Below are 14,441 nucleotides of genomic sequence, written 5' to 3'. Positions count from 1 at the left end.
GGAAAACTTACACAAATCTATTATGTAAAGTGGAAAAAGAAAGAAGTCCAAAATAGGTGGGATTTCTTAAATTCATATCTTTTCCTTTAGAAAAAGCAAGGAGGCTCTGGAAAGTCCCAGGAGAGTAAAGGAAGTTATTTTGAATGTTTGTAAGGAAACAATTATGTATATTTTTTCTTTTGACACCAGTGCTTGCTTTGGGAGACTGTTTGAGCTATCATGCTTTTCCCCTATCTGTGCTGTTAATAAAGAGATCTGGTCAGTGATAAAGAAAAACAGGTAATAGAATGTTAACTATATAAATATTTTAATTTGCAAAGATTATATATATATATATATATATATATGGTTCTATGGTTGTTATGTATTTGATTTGTACATAAGATCATAAATCTAGAACTGGCAAGAACCTTAGAGGCCATCAAGTTCATCTCCCTCATTTTATAGATGAAGCCAAGAAAAAAATAAAAGTTATTTGCCCAAAGTCACGTATATATAGTCAATGGAAATTTATTTCATTATTTATTTTGCCATAGCTTGTGAAACCTTATCCTTTTTATTTTCTTTAGTATGAACTTAAACATGGATGAACATGTTGCATATGACTCAAACTTTAAATTCTTTTATTTTTCTTATAAGAAGCCAAGCAAAGCTGAATGGCAAGAAAAGTTTACTAATAATAATTGATTTTTTATAATGCTTTAAAATTTGCAAAGGCTTTACATATATTATCTCATCTTAGTCTCACAGAAACCATGTAATATACTTAAGTAGCACAGATTTTTTTTTTTTTTTTTTGACAAATTTGGAAACAGGCTCAGGAAGATTAAATGACTAGCCTATCATCATGAATGGAGTAATGTCAGACAGGCTTCAAACTCAGATCTTCTACTTAAATTCAGTCCTTTTCTAGATCCAGTATTTTACTCACTAAGGCACACCCTTGATATTTAGTTTGCCTAGTTTCTCTCAAAAGTTTAGGTGAAATTATTTTAATTGTCACTCAGTTAAGGTAATCAGAAATTTTACCTCTGTTTACTTTGGTTGGAAAGTAAATATCAAATGTAGCCTAGAAAAAAATTGAAATCTCTTATTATTCCCCTATTAATCAAGAAGAGACATCTTTAAAATGAAGTACAATACTGTATAAATGAGGTATATATTTGAGATGTTCCATAAGTTGAATGGATGAATGAAGTTTATTCTTTTAAAAAAAAGCACTTCGATGATTATTGTTAGCCTTTTTAATAGTAATCCCAAAGTGTTATATATTTCTTTGCCTTCATATGTGTTGTCTTATGCTCTGAATATGTTATCATTTATTGATTACTTGAGGAACAGTCTGCTATAGAGCATAGAGGACCAGCATTGGAGTCCAGATGACCTGCATTCAGTCTTCTGACAGGCTAGTTTATGTGACACTGGGCAAAACACTTAATCCCTCACTGCTCTAGACAACTCTTAAAACAGACTAAAAGTTCCTACCACTTGTTGATCTGTATTGGCAGAGGGAATTTCTGCTCTGGGAAATTTCCTATTCACTGAAGTTACAGGTCCATTTTTAAAAAACAATTGTTGGTTCAGTGTTATCATTCTAAATTGTACTGTAATGGAGTGACATCTGGATGGGTTAGTGATGTGTGTGATAGTGCTCTCTCCTTCCTTGCTTTGTTTTCTCAAACTTTAATTGTGCTTCAGGTCACCATATCCTTTCAGTGTCTAGTCTTCTGCCCCTAGTTAATAAAAGTTTGGTTTAATTTTGTCTACAATTCTAAGCTATGAACTCTGATCTAAGGATAGTTCTATACATTTTCTGTGGAGAAAAGTGCATGGCTTTCTAACAGTTATTTTTCCTTTAAGGTAATTTTCCCAGCTATACCCTACATGAATGAGAGTTCCTCTCTGGATAAGTAAGACATTTCTTCAAATTACAAATACCCAAATTTGAACTTTATTAAGAAGTTTCATGTCTTGAAGTGTAACTATGTACCTTATGAACTTGTGAATGTAATTATTTATGCTAAAAACAAAGCATGTTAAGTTGGCATTAGTAAAACCATATAATACTTTTTTATGAGTTAAGAAAAAGAACTGAATGTTTTGGCATTTACCTTATATATACATGTTTTATAAGTATGCTTATACTGGAATATTGGAATTTATTAAAACTGATATTTTTACTATACCACATAAATTTATGCAAAGCATTTGTTTGCTATGTGATATATTCATTTTTATATGTGCCCAATCTGAACAAAACTCTTAGTAAAAAAAAAAAAATCTGATATTTGGAGTTTTCTGAATATAGAATTTATTGTCAAGTGGTTTTTTAAAATGTCTTTTAAAGGCAAATCAGATTTAATGCTTTTATTGTATTTCTTAGTTGATGGCACATTTCTCTGGCAGATGACTTCCAGTTAAATGATCTGACATAAGAAAAGATTATGCATAGTGTCCAGAACTATAACTAGAAATTTTTCACCTAAGGCAAAAACAGCTCTGGGAAAGGTTGTACTAAAAGGAAAATTGTCTAGTAATTTTCACCCCTGAAAGTGAGAAAAATTCATAGTTGGACCATGCCATTTTCTTCCTCCAAATAATAACTAAGAAATTTGATGGAATCACACACTTTTTACTACTATTGTAAAGTCAGCAACAACATCATATTTAAGTACTCTAGATTAAGTTGACTTAATTAAATACCTTTCTTCAAACATAAATTAATCATTTGAACTACTACAAATCCAGTGCAATCTATAACTTGTTTTCATTATAAATCCTAAAGCAATTTTAACCACATGATAACATTTGACACACATCTGGAATACTTATTTCCAAAGAACCTTACTTAATGATAAAACAGTAGAATCTGAAAGTTAGGTCATTGAGATCATCTATTCCAACTCCTTCATAATATAAAAGTATCCTTTACAGCCTCTTTGACCAGTAATTATCTAGTCTCTACCTTAAGTTTTTTCCTTATTATGGAATTGAAATCTGTCTCACTATAACTCTCCTTCCCTGATCCTAGTTTTTCATTCATTGTCTATGGAGTTAAAATTCAATTCTTCTACATGACAACTCTTGATTTTAAAACAGCCAAATCAGATAGAGGACTAGCTTTGAAGACTTCCTTTTCACACATTTTTTCTTCAAGTCTTTCTTTTAACACATTCTAGCTATGTCATCATTTAACCTCTCCAGGTACACAGGGCACTGATCTATATTGGTATTGGTTTCCATTCTGGGATTTCTCTTTACCAATTATATCCATAAACAAAAAATACACCCCCTCTTTGGCTTTCCTTTCTAGGCTAAACAAGCAGAATTTCTTATATTATTCATCAACATGCTATTGCCAGCCATAGTTGTCGTCCTCTGGATCAACTCCAATTTATCCATGACTTTCTTAAAATGCAGCACCCACTAACAATATCAACTTTTTCATATGATCTCTTTTTATAAAGAATGACTGTTAAGCTTTTGGTTTTAATTCAGTCTTTCTGTTTCCACATAGCCTGTATTCCAATGGTCTTCTCTGTCTTAAATCATGTAGTGATGTGTATTCTAACTTAACTATAATCTTTGGAAGGACATGCATCTGCAAATTTTTTAGCTGCTTCTTAAGAAACTAAATATCTTAACATCAAATATATGAAATATAGATTGTACATCTTCCCAATGGATATAATTACTGATGCTTGACTACAGCTGCATTCCGTATAAGTGTCATATTATCTTACGTCATCAAGTACAAAGTAATGTACTTTGCTTTCTGACCTCATACAAAGTTTAGAAAATACAGGAGTTGCTATATGTGTTATAAACAATCAGAGTTTAATGGTAGATCAAGTAACTATAATAATTTTACTGAAAACACAACGTATACTCATTTTCTTATATAAAGGAAATGAAATAGAATAATCAAATGCACAGATGAGGAACTGAATGATTTTGAGTTTCACCTTCTCCTCCTATGGTAAAGCTGTTAATGAATAATGAAATGGAGAAAAGGTAAATAAGACTAAGTAGAAAAAAGGCATAGCCTAGAACTCTGCTTTCTGAAAAAATAATCTGTGGGAAATAAGGAGTTGAGATTAGTAGAATCAAGATCTTGCACCTGAGCCTTTAATTTACAATTTTTTTGTCTTATTCCCATTCCTTCTGCTTTTTTTAAAATTTATTTATTTACAATTTTTTTTTTACAACATTATCCATTGCACTCACTTCTGTTCCAATTTTTCCCCTTCCTCCCTCCCTCCACCCCCTCCCCTAGATGGCAAGCAGTCCTATATATATTGAATGTGTCATAGTATATCCTAGATACAATATATGTGTGCAGAACCAAACAGTTTTCTTGTTGCACAGGGAGAATTGGATTCGGAAGATAAAAATAACTCGGGAAGAAAAACAAAAATACAAACAGTTTACATTCATTTTCCAGTGTTTTTTCTTTGGGTGTAGCTGCTTCTGTCCATCATTAATCAATTGAAACTGAATTAGATCTCTTTGTCAAAGAAATCCACTTCCATCAGAGTACATCTTCATATAGTATCGTTGTTGACATATATAATGATCTCTTGGTTCTGCTCATTTCACTTAGCATCAGTTCATGTAAGTCTCTCCAAGCCTCTCTGTATTCATCCTGCTGGTCATTTCTTACAGAACAATAATATTCCATAACATTCATATACCACAATTTACCCAACCATTCTCCAATTGATGGGCATCCATTTTCCAGTTTCTAGCCACTACAAACAGGGCTGCCACAAACATTTTGGCACATATAGGTCCCTTTCCCTTCTTTAGTATCTCCTTGGGGTATAAGCCCAGTATTGGCACTGCTGGATCAAAGGGTATGCACAGTTTGATAATTTTTTGGGCATAATTCCAGATTGCTCTCCAGAATGGTTGGATTTGTTCACAATTCCACCAACGATGTATCAGTGTCCCAGTTTTCCTGCATGCCCTCCAACAATCATCATTATTTTTTCCTGTCATCTTAGCCAATCTGACAGGTGTGTAGTGATATCTCAGAGTTGTCTTTTAATTTCTTTCGATTAATAATGAAAATTTTTTCATATAAGTGGTAATAGTTTCAATTTATCGCTGAAAATTGTCTATTCATTCCTTTGACCATTTGTCAATTGGAGAATGGCTTGGTTTCTTATAAATTAGAGTCAATTTTCTATTATTTTGGAAAATGAGGCCTTTTCAGAATTTTAATGTGAAGATGTTTTTCCAGTTTTTATTTCCTTCAATTTGTTTGCATTAGTTTTGTTTGTAAGAAGTTTTTTAATTGATTAATTTTTTTCTTTTTGGATAATAATGGTTTGTTATTTTGTCAAAATTTTTCCTTCCAAAATTGAGAAAATATCCCATGTGTCCAATTTATTTATAATTTTGTTTTTGTTAAATATGGACCCTTTTGATTTATTTTGGTATACAGTGTTAAGGGGTCCAGCTATTTGCCATACTAATTTCCAGTTATCCCGGCAGTTTTTTTTTAAATAATAATTTTATCAAAAAGGATTTTGGGTTTGTCAAAACTAGATTGTTATAAAGGTTGTTTTGTTTTGTCAATTAATCTGTTCCCTGATAATTAATTTTTTTAGCTAAAATGGTTTTGGTGATGTGTTTTATAATATAGTTTTTAGATGGTAGTTAGGATTTTTTGATTTTTTTTTTTTTTTTTTTTAGATTTGACCTTTTTATATGAATTTTTGTTGTTTTTTTTAGATTTAAAATATTTTCTTGGAAGTTGATTGGTATAGACAAATAAAAGATTTAGTTTAGAAGTATTGCTTTTTTTTTTCACTGGCCCAAGAGACTTAATTTTTTCCAATTATTTAAGTTGATTTTTTTTGTGTGGAAAGTTTTTTGTTTTTGTTTAATAATTTGACTTTCCTTGGAGATAGAGCCCAAAATTTTATGTTGGAAGTTTTTTTGGAATTTCTTTGTATTCTTGCTGTTGGTTTTTGTTGGTGATTAAAAATTGAGGATTTTTTTTTTATAACCCAAATTTTGTAAAAGAGAATTTTTCAAAGTTTTTAGTAGAATTTTTGGGGTTTTTCATATAATCATATCATCGAAAGAGTGATAGTTTGGTTTCATTTATTCTGATTCCTTTAATTCTTTTCGACTTTTTGTGAGGCTATGTTTCTATTCAATATTGAATAAAATGGTAATAGGGGCAACCTTTGATTACCCAGATCTTACTGGGAAAGGGCGTTTTTCCCCATTGACATGATGTTCTGATTTTTTAAATGTATGGTCCTGACTTTTTAAGGAAAAGTCCATTTATTCCTATACCTCAAGTGTTTTTTTAGGAATGGAGGTTGATTTTATAAATGCTTTTTCTGCACTATTGAGATGATCATATGGTTTTTTGTTAGTTTAATGAATAGTCAATTATGCTAATAGTTTTCCTTATTAAACCAGCCCATTCCTGGTATAAATCCTACTTGGTCATGTGTATTATCCGGGATGATTTTCTTAATCTTTTTCATATTTTATTTGATTTTAGATTAAATTCATTAAGATTGGTCTTAATTTTTTTTCTGTTTTCATTTACCTGGTTTAGGGTATTACCATGTCTGTTTTCAATTCTATTTTTTTCAAATAGTTTATATAGATTGAGTTAATTGTTTTTAAATTGTGGGTAGAATTCACTTAAACCATCTGGTCCTGGGGATTTTTTTTCAGGGAGTTGGTTAATAGTTGTTTATTTCTTTTTAAGATGGGACTGTTTAGGATATTTACTTTTCCTTTGTTAATCTGGGCAAGCTTATTTTTAAGGTATTCTTCCATTTAGTTGTCAAATTTTAATAAAGTTGGGAAAAAGTAATTCCTATTTATTGCTCTAATTTCCTCTTTTGTTATTAGTTCTCCTTTTCATTTTGACTAAAAAAATTTTCCTTTTCCTTTTTTAACGATTTTAATTTTATCTGTTTTGTTGGTTTTTTCATAGAACCAACTCTTGTTTTAAATTGTTCAGTAGTTTTTTTTACATTCAATTTTATTAAATTCTCCTTTTATTTTTAGAATTTCGTGTTAGTGTTTGATTGGGGGTTTTAAAAATTGTTCTTTTCTAGCATTTTTAGTTGAAAACCCAATTATTAATCTTTTTTTCTGTTTTATGGTAGGCCTCAGGAGATATGAAATTTTCTTTTACTGCTTTTGTATCCACAATTTTATGATGTCTCATTATTGCTTTTTTTGGGGAAGTTATTAATTATGTTATAATTTGCCTTTTTCATCCAATTTTTTAGTATGAGATTACTTAGTTTCCAATTATTTTTTGGTCTATTTCTGGTTTTTGGTGAATGTAATTTTATTGCATTTGGGTTGAAAAGGAGAATTTATATTTCTGCCTTACTGCCTTTGAGTTTGAGGTTTTAGTCCTAATATATGGTCTATTTTGTCAGGTTCAAATGCAAAAGAAAGTTACCCTTTTCTGTTCCATTTCGTTTTCTCCAGAGACTATCATATCTAACCTTTTCTAGAATTCTATTTACTTTTGACTTCTTTTCTTATTTATTTTGTGGTTTGATTTATCTAATTTGAGAGTGCAAGGTTGAGATCTCCTCTATTATAGTTTTTGTTATTTCTTCTTTGAGTTTCTTAATTTCTCTTTTAAGAATTTAGATGCTACACCACTTGGTGCATATATATGTTTAATATTGATATTGTTTCATTATCTATGCTACCCTGTAGCAAGATATAGTGCCCTTCCTTATCTCTTTTAATTATATCAATTTTTGCTTTTGCTTGATCTGAGATCAGGATGACTACCCCTGCTTTTTTGACTTCACCTGAAGCATAGTAGATTTTGCTCCAACCTTTTACTTTTACTCTGCATGTATCCCCCAAACCTTTAATTTCCAATCAATAAGGTTTGGTTATGTATAATTGTCACAATTTTTTTTCCCAGTTTGGGGAGGGGAGAAGAAAGAAAAAAATTGTTATTGAAAAATGTAAATAAGTTCAGAAAAAATTTTTAAACAATTTTTAAAATTTTAAAATCAGATCAATGGTTTATATTATCACTTGAAACTTTAAATTCTTATGCAAAGGAACTCTCTTATTTTAAAATTCAGATTAAAGATTTTAGTAAACACAGATTAATATCCTAAAAAAATTCAACGCCAAAGACCTTTTGTGACATCCTTGTAACAAATCTTATTTTGACATAATCTAATTTCTCTGGATATTAGATTATTAGGTCAAATCAGAAAGATAATACTTTTATGTTTTCATTCTTCAAATATATATTAATATTTCTTAGCAATAGATGTTTTTTTTTTATACAAAGTATTACTGAGAAGTTTATAATTATATATATAGGCCACTTAAATTAACTGAAGCAGGAGGCTTTGAATTGAGCCCAATTGCCATTCAATTTCAGTTTATAGGTCACCTAACTTTGTTGTTTCACAGATACCAACAGAACCTCAAACCCTGAGGGGCCTATTGTTTGCATGTCATTGGCTGCTAGAGGGACCAGATTGTAATGTATAAACAGCTGACTTCACATAAATGAGAAAAATAACTCAAAATACAAGTTCTGTTGATTATAAATACTATCTTTTTGATGTTTAAACAAGAGATCTTAGATCCTAAAATTATTGATTTTCTAAGGCATAGAGAAGTTAAATCACTTGCCTAGGATCACACAGATAATAAATGTTTGAGGTAAGTTTGAACATAGGTCTTCTTGACTACAAATCTTTTGCCTGGTCTATAATTATACCATACTGCTTCTCTAAATGCAAAATGCACATTCACAATCTGCATGTCATAACTGTAACTGAATGCAGGCTTTTGTATATTATACATTACATAAACTTTCATGTATATAATGCAACTTCTTTCCATATAAAAAGGAAACTATTTTGATATATGGCAGAATTTTAATTTTAGATTGTTACTTTGTTATAATTTATATGTATAGAAGCATGTGTCCTATTTTTTGATACAATTTAAAATTTAAATTCTACAAAGTTTATCAAGGATATAATGGATTGCAATCTTACACATAAATAAAATCAGTTTTAGAGGCTTCTTATTTGTTATTTGAAATGGATTATTTTATTATTTAAATCAATGATCTCCAAAATGAAGCCCTCATCCCTACTTTGTCATGTCATGATCCCAAAGGGTAAACCTTTAGAGAATGGAAAGATATCTTCCTAAAAATATCCAATTGTTGGGTTTGTTTCCAACATAATTATACCATCCCCTTCACCTATTAAAATACTTCCCAATTTTGCTCCTTCTAGCATCTGGCCACCTCTGGGGCTGATTGTGCAAGCTACAAATCTCTCTCATTGTGCTTGTTTTACAACCTGGACATGAAGAGCATCTGTACAAGCACTCTTGGGAAAATCTTACACATACATACACATACTCCATATTCTGTATTCCAGAGTAGTGGCTGATGAAAAAGAGTCCTTCCCCTTACCCCCATTTTGTTTTTGTTGGGACAGAGTGACCTACACAAGTGAACATTCATGAACAGATTGTGAATTTTTTTTTTGGCAGATTCTCTTCACATTATTTTTCTCCCTAAACCCCATTTCTGTCAAAAACAACACTATTTCTTCTAGTAATCCCAGTTATCAATTCCCTTGTTATCTTTGACTCCTTCCTCTCTGTTGGCCACCTTCTCCTCTCATATACTTTCCTATATGGGTTCCTGAATATGATATAAGCACATTACCTATTAAAAAAATCCTCTCACATCTAAACTCTTTAAAGAGTTACAAATTGTTTCTAACCTGTATCAAAATCTCCCCAGTAAAGATTTTAAATGGATTTTGAACTTAGTTGAAATTATGAAAGTACATCATTTGATTAGAACAACTAATTAAGATCAAGGAAGATAGACATTTACTAGATGGAGTTCAACAAAAACCTTTGATAGATAGGTTTTTTAAAAGAGTATAATGATTTGTGAGCCAATGAAAATTGGTTTGAATGGTATGGTTTCAGATCTCAAGGGTACTTGTATGTACTAAGGCTGATAAACCAAAAGACTAGACATTATTTCTTTGCCCCAGCCTTTTTCTAGATGGCACAGTGGCACAATTAGGTTCCCTATGTTCTTGCTCCATATTCTTTACTTATTAAACAGATTTTAAAATGGGTAGCTAGGTGGCATGGTGGATAGAGTACCAACCATGGAATCAGGAAGACCTGAGTTCAAATCCACCTCAGACATTTGACATTATATGTGTGACCTAATTGCCTTTCCCCAAAAAAATTAAAAATAAAAATAAACCCTCATTCCTCAGTCCTAAATACACTATTATCTTCCCCTAGTAATAATAGGGCAGTCAGTTATTGGTGATATGTTGATTCTTTGTCTGAACCCCAACATAAGTAAGAAGCCTGAGAAGAGCTGGATCTACAACTGGAGGAGTAAAACTGTTACATGACCCAAAAGCTGCTTTTCAGTCAAGGACAAACCATCTCTCTAAACTCTCCCATCTGCTACACACACACACACACACACACACACACACACACACACACACACCCATAAACTATTTCCTACTCTGTTGATCATTTAAACTCTCCTCGACTACATGATTGAATAAATATAGCCAAGGATGCATTCCTTACATTGATGAGGTGCCTTCTGAGGTTCTCACAACCATTAAAACCACATATCAAAATGAAATTAATTTAGAACCAAACTTTCAAATCACTATATGTTCTAAAATCAAGATTTTGAAAACAATGAAACATAATCAAGTTTACCTTACTAAAAGTAATTGGTGGGGTAGTAGATAAAACAATGGACTTGGAATCAGAAAGAGCTAAATTCAAATCTTACCTCAGATACTAGCTGTGTGACCATGGGCTAGTTTTTTCATTGTTCTCAGCCTCAGTTTCTTCAACTAAAATCTGGATAATAATAGCACCTCCTTCACAGGGTTGTTTTGAAGATCAAAGACATATGTAAACTGCTACATTGAAGCAGTTATTGTTATTAACAGCCCAAAAAAGTGTAGTATTAATAAATATTTTTAAATGGTTCATCTTTAGATCATTTTAATTTCCATTTTTAAGTTTTATAATTATGTAATAACATATAACATGACTCCTGCATTATACAGTTTATAAATATATAGACATGCATGCACTGGAGATATATGCCATAAATATTTTAGCAATATAGAGGTACAATATAAAAAAAATTAAAAATCAATAGGCCATTAGCTAATATAACTAAGTTTATATAAATAAGGCAATAGTCTTCTAAATCTTCTATAAAAAGATCCGATCTGATCCTTAGAAGTTTTTTTTTCTTTTTATATTTTATATATACAGATGTATCACTTATGCTTTTTCATGCTTTATACCTCACTCTTGGTACATGAGTAGCCCATCTCTTTTCCAGTTCTTAATGACATTTTTGATCAACCAATCAATCAACAAACATTTATTAACCATTACTTTGTGCTAGGCGCTCAGGTATGAGCTAGATTGTAAGGGTGAGGAAACTTTTTTCTGCCAAGGACCATTTAGATTGTAAGATCATTATACAGACCATACAGAATTATCAATTTATAGAACTCAAGCAATGGGAAGTTTTTGTATTTAGCCTTCAGCTCATCACTACCTGTGATTTATTTAGCAAATAATTTCAGTGGCCTTATACAGCCTGCAATACAATTCCCTACCTTTGGGCTAGAGGTACAAAGACAGAATGAAATAATTTCTGGTTTCAAGGAAGTTATATCCTAGAAGGAAAATGAACATAAAAATATGACACAAAGGCCATCCCATGAAGTAGGCTGAGTGTTTTTTTCTTGCCTGTGGTTGACCATAAAGAACCTTTTGGTGCCCATATTAGATCATTTCTCAGTCAACTATCTTTCTTGCCCCCCCCCCCCAAAAAAAATGTTTTTTGAGATAAGCCCTTTTAGTAGCTGCTGAGCAAGAAGAACTGATGATTCAGTGTATATTTAAAAGTGAATGTCCTGATCAACACCTTATCCCTCCCTACAAAGGCAATTAAGTGGTGCTGGAATTGAGTGCTGGGCCTGGACTCAGGAAGATCTGAATTCAAATTTGCCCTTAGTCACTTAAAAGCTATTTGATCCTGAGTAAACCTTTATTGGTCCCAGTTCCTCAACTATAAAATGGGAATGATATCAACTATCTCCAGGTTGATGTTAGGATCAAATGAGAGTACTATAATGTGATTAGCACAATACCTGGGAAGCCAGTTGGCACAGTGAGTCTTTACGTACTCAGGAAGACTCATCTTCATATGTTCAAATATGAACTCAGAGGCTATCTATGTCACCCTGGGCAAGTCATTTATCCCAGTTTGTCTCACTTTCCTCATGAGTAATATGATCTGAAAATGTAAATGGCAAACCATTCCAATATCTTTGCCAAAAATAAATAAATAAAACTCTCTGGGGGTATGAGGAGTTAGACCCAATTGAAATTATTAAACAATTACAATAATAAGATAGCACAGTGCCTGCCATATAATAGTTGTTTAATGACTATTTCTTTTCTTCTTGTTATAAATCATTTTAGGATTGTTTCAAGTCACTTCCCATGATGTGATAGGGTTAGGGTGAATGGGTTACACCATTCCAGTCAAGGCAACTGTGAGAAGATATCTAAAGCACATGTCATTCAGAGACAAGTCTAGGATAGAGGCTACTACTTTTGTATTTTTTTTTTTCCTGATCTAAGGCAAATTAGGCTCTAATCCAAGATGGACCCATCAAGTTTGGTGACCTTGTGAATTCCAACGGTCAGAAAAGTCACAGGTACAAACAGATCAGAGGTGACCGGAAGCAAATAAAGGAGTCTCTAGCAACTTCAATATTCTTAGATAAGACAAACACCCAGAAGATTACACCCAAACCTTGCCTATTTGGAAAGAAGACATAGACTCTGGGAGTTATTTGGACAGTGCAAAACTGAGATGATATGTAAAAATCTAATCAGTATCCTGTAAACCCATTTTTATTTTTTGAAGAAATTTAATGTCAGTATCCTAAAAGAGTGTAATAATTAAAGTTACCCAATTCTTGTCTAATTCTGTTAATTCATGTTGTGACTCTTTTGTTGTCTATTAGCATTTCTTTTGTTGTCTATTAGCATTTCTTTTGTATGTAAATTTAAAAAATACTTATCCCATTATAATGTACACTAAGTACCTTTTTTATTGTCCATGTTTGGGGAATTCTTAGATATGAATCATAATCAAAGCTATTAGTAAACTATTATCAGAGTAATTATTTAGTAAGCCAAAGAGTGTGTGAAAAGTGAGCTATACCTCTTTCGTTAAAGGGAGTTGGTATAAAATCTTGCACACATTAAGCACTTAATAAATGCTGGTTGACTGACAGAGGCTAGGCTCCCTTCAGAACTGAACTCAATACCACAAGAATAGATCGAGAGCTAAGAGGGTCCTCTCTAGGGCCAACAGAGGTTCCCTGATGTTTGACATATATAAGTACACACAAAATAAATACAAAGTGATGGGAGGAAGGGAACAGAGACAAAAATATTTACATCACATAATCACTGATAAAATTCAGAAATCCAATGCAAAAAATTGATACAAATAAATAACCATAAATTATTCCCCATAAGTTCATACCAAAATATATGAAACTTTTTGAAAAGAACTGGAAACTATCAATGACATCATAAGAAAACATTCTCAAAATTACAAATTAAAACACTAAACTTTTACGTCATACTCAGAAAACTGGCAAAAATGATCCAAAAAAATGGAAATAATGTTGGAGAGACTATGAGAAGACAGGCATATTAATAAAGTATTAGTAGAGATCTGAATTAATTGAATCATTGTTTAAAATGATATGGAATTATGGGAGAAATATAATTAAATTATCCATACCCTTCCATTCAGCAATCCCATATTGGGCATACATCTTGTAGAGGCTAAAGACAGAAATAAAAAAAATTCAGAACAGCACTTTTTCTGGTAGCAAGAAATCAGAAACAAAATGAATACCTATAAATTGGATTAAATCGTAAGCAGAAAAACTGTGGTATAAGGGTGTGCTGGTATCTTATTGTTCGGGGGAAAGATAAATTTAAGAAATTCAAAGAAACATGGTAAGATTTGTATAAACTGGTAAAATAAGTAGAACTAGAACAACAATATGACAAAAATTAAAAGGACACTAAAGGAAAATGAATTCTGAGTAACTATAATAACCAATTTCGGTTCTAGAGAACAGATAAAAAATTATAGCTCCCTTAGTAAAGCAACATGAAACTACAGGAAACAAATGTTGCATATGTTGTCAGACACAACCATTACAGAAATTATTTTTGTTTTTTTTTTCTTTGTTGCAATTTGAGGGGTAGAATATACAGTATGAAATGACTATGTATGCAGTAAAAGCAAAAGAACCAATATAACTTTTTTT

This window comes from Sarcophilus harrisii, chromosome 3 (genome assembly GCF_902635505.1).
Source record: "Sarcophilus harrisii chromosome 3, mSarHar1.11, whole genome shotgun sequence".
In the NCBI taxonomy this organism is placed as follows: domain Eukaryota; kingdom Metazoa; phylum Chordata; class Mammalia; order Dasyuromorphia; family Dasyuridae; genus Sarcophilus; species Sarcophilus harrisii.
The sequence above is the reverse complement of the archived record's forward strand: the minus strand, read 5'-3'. Positions refer to the sequence as shown.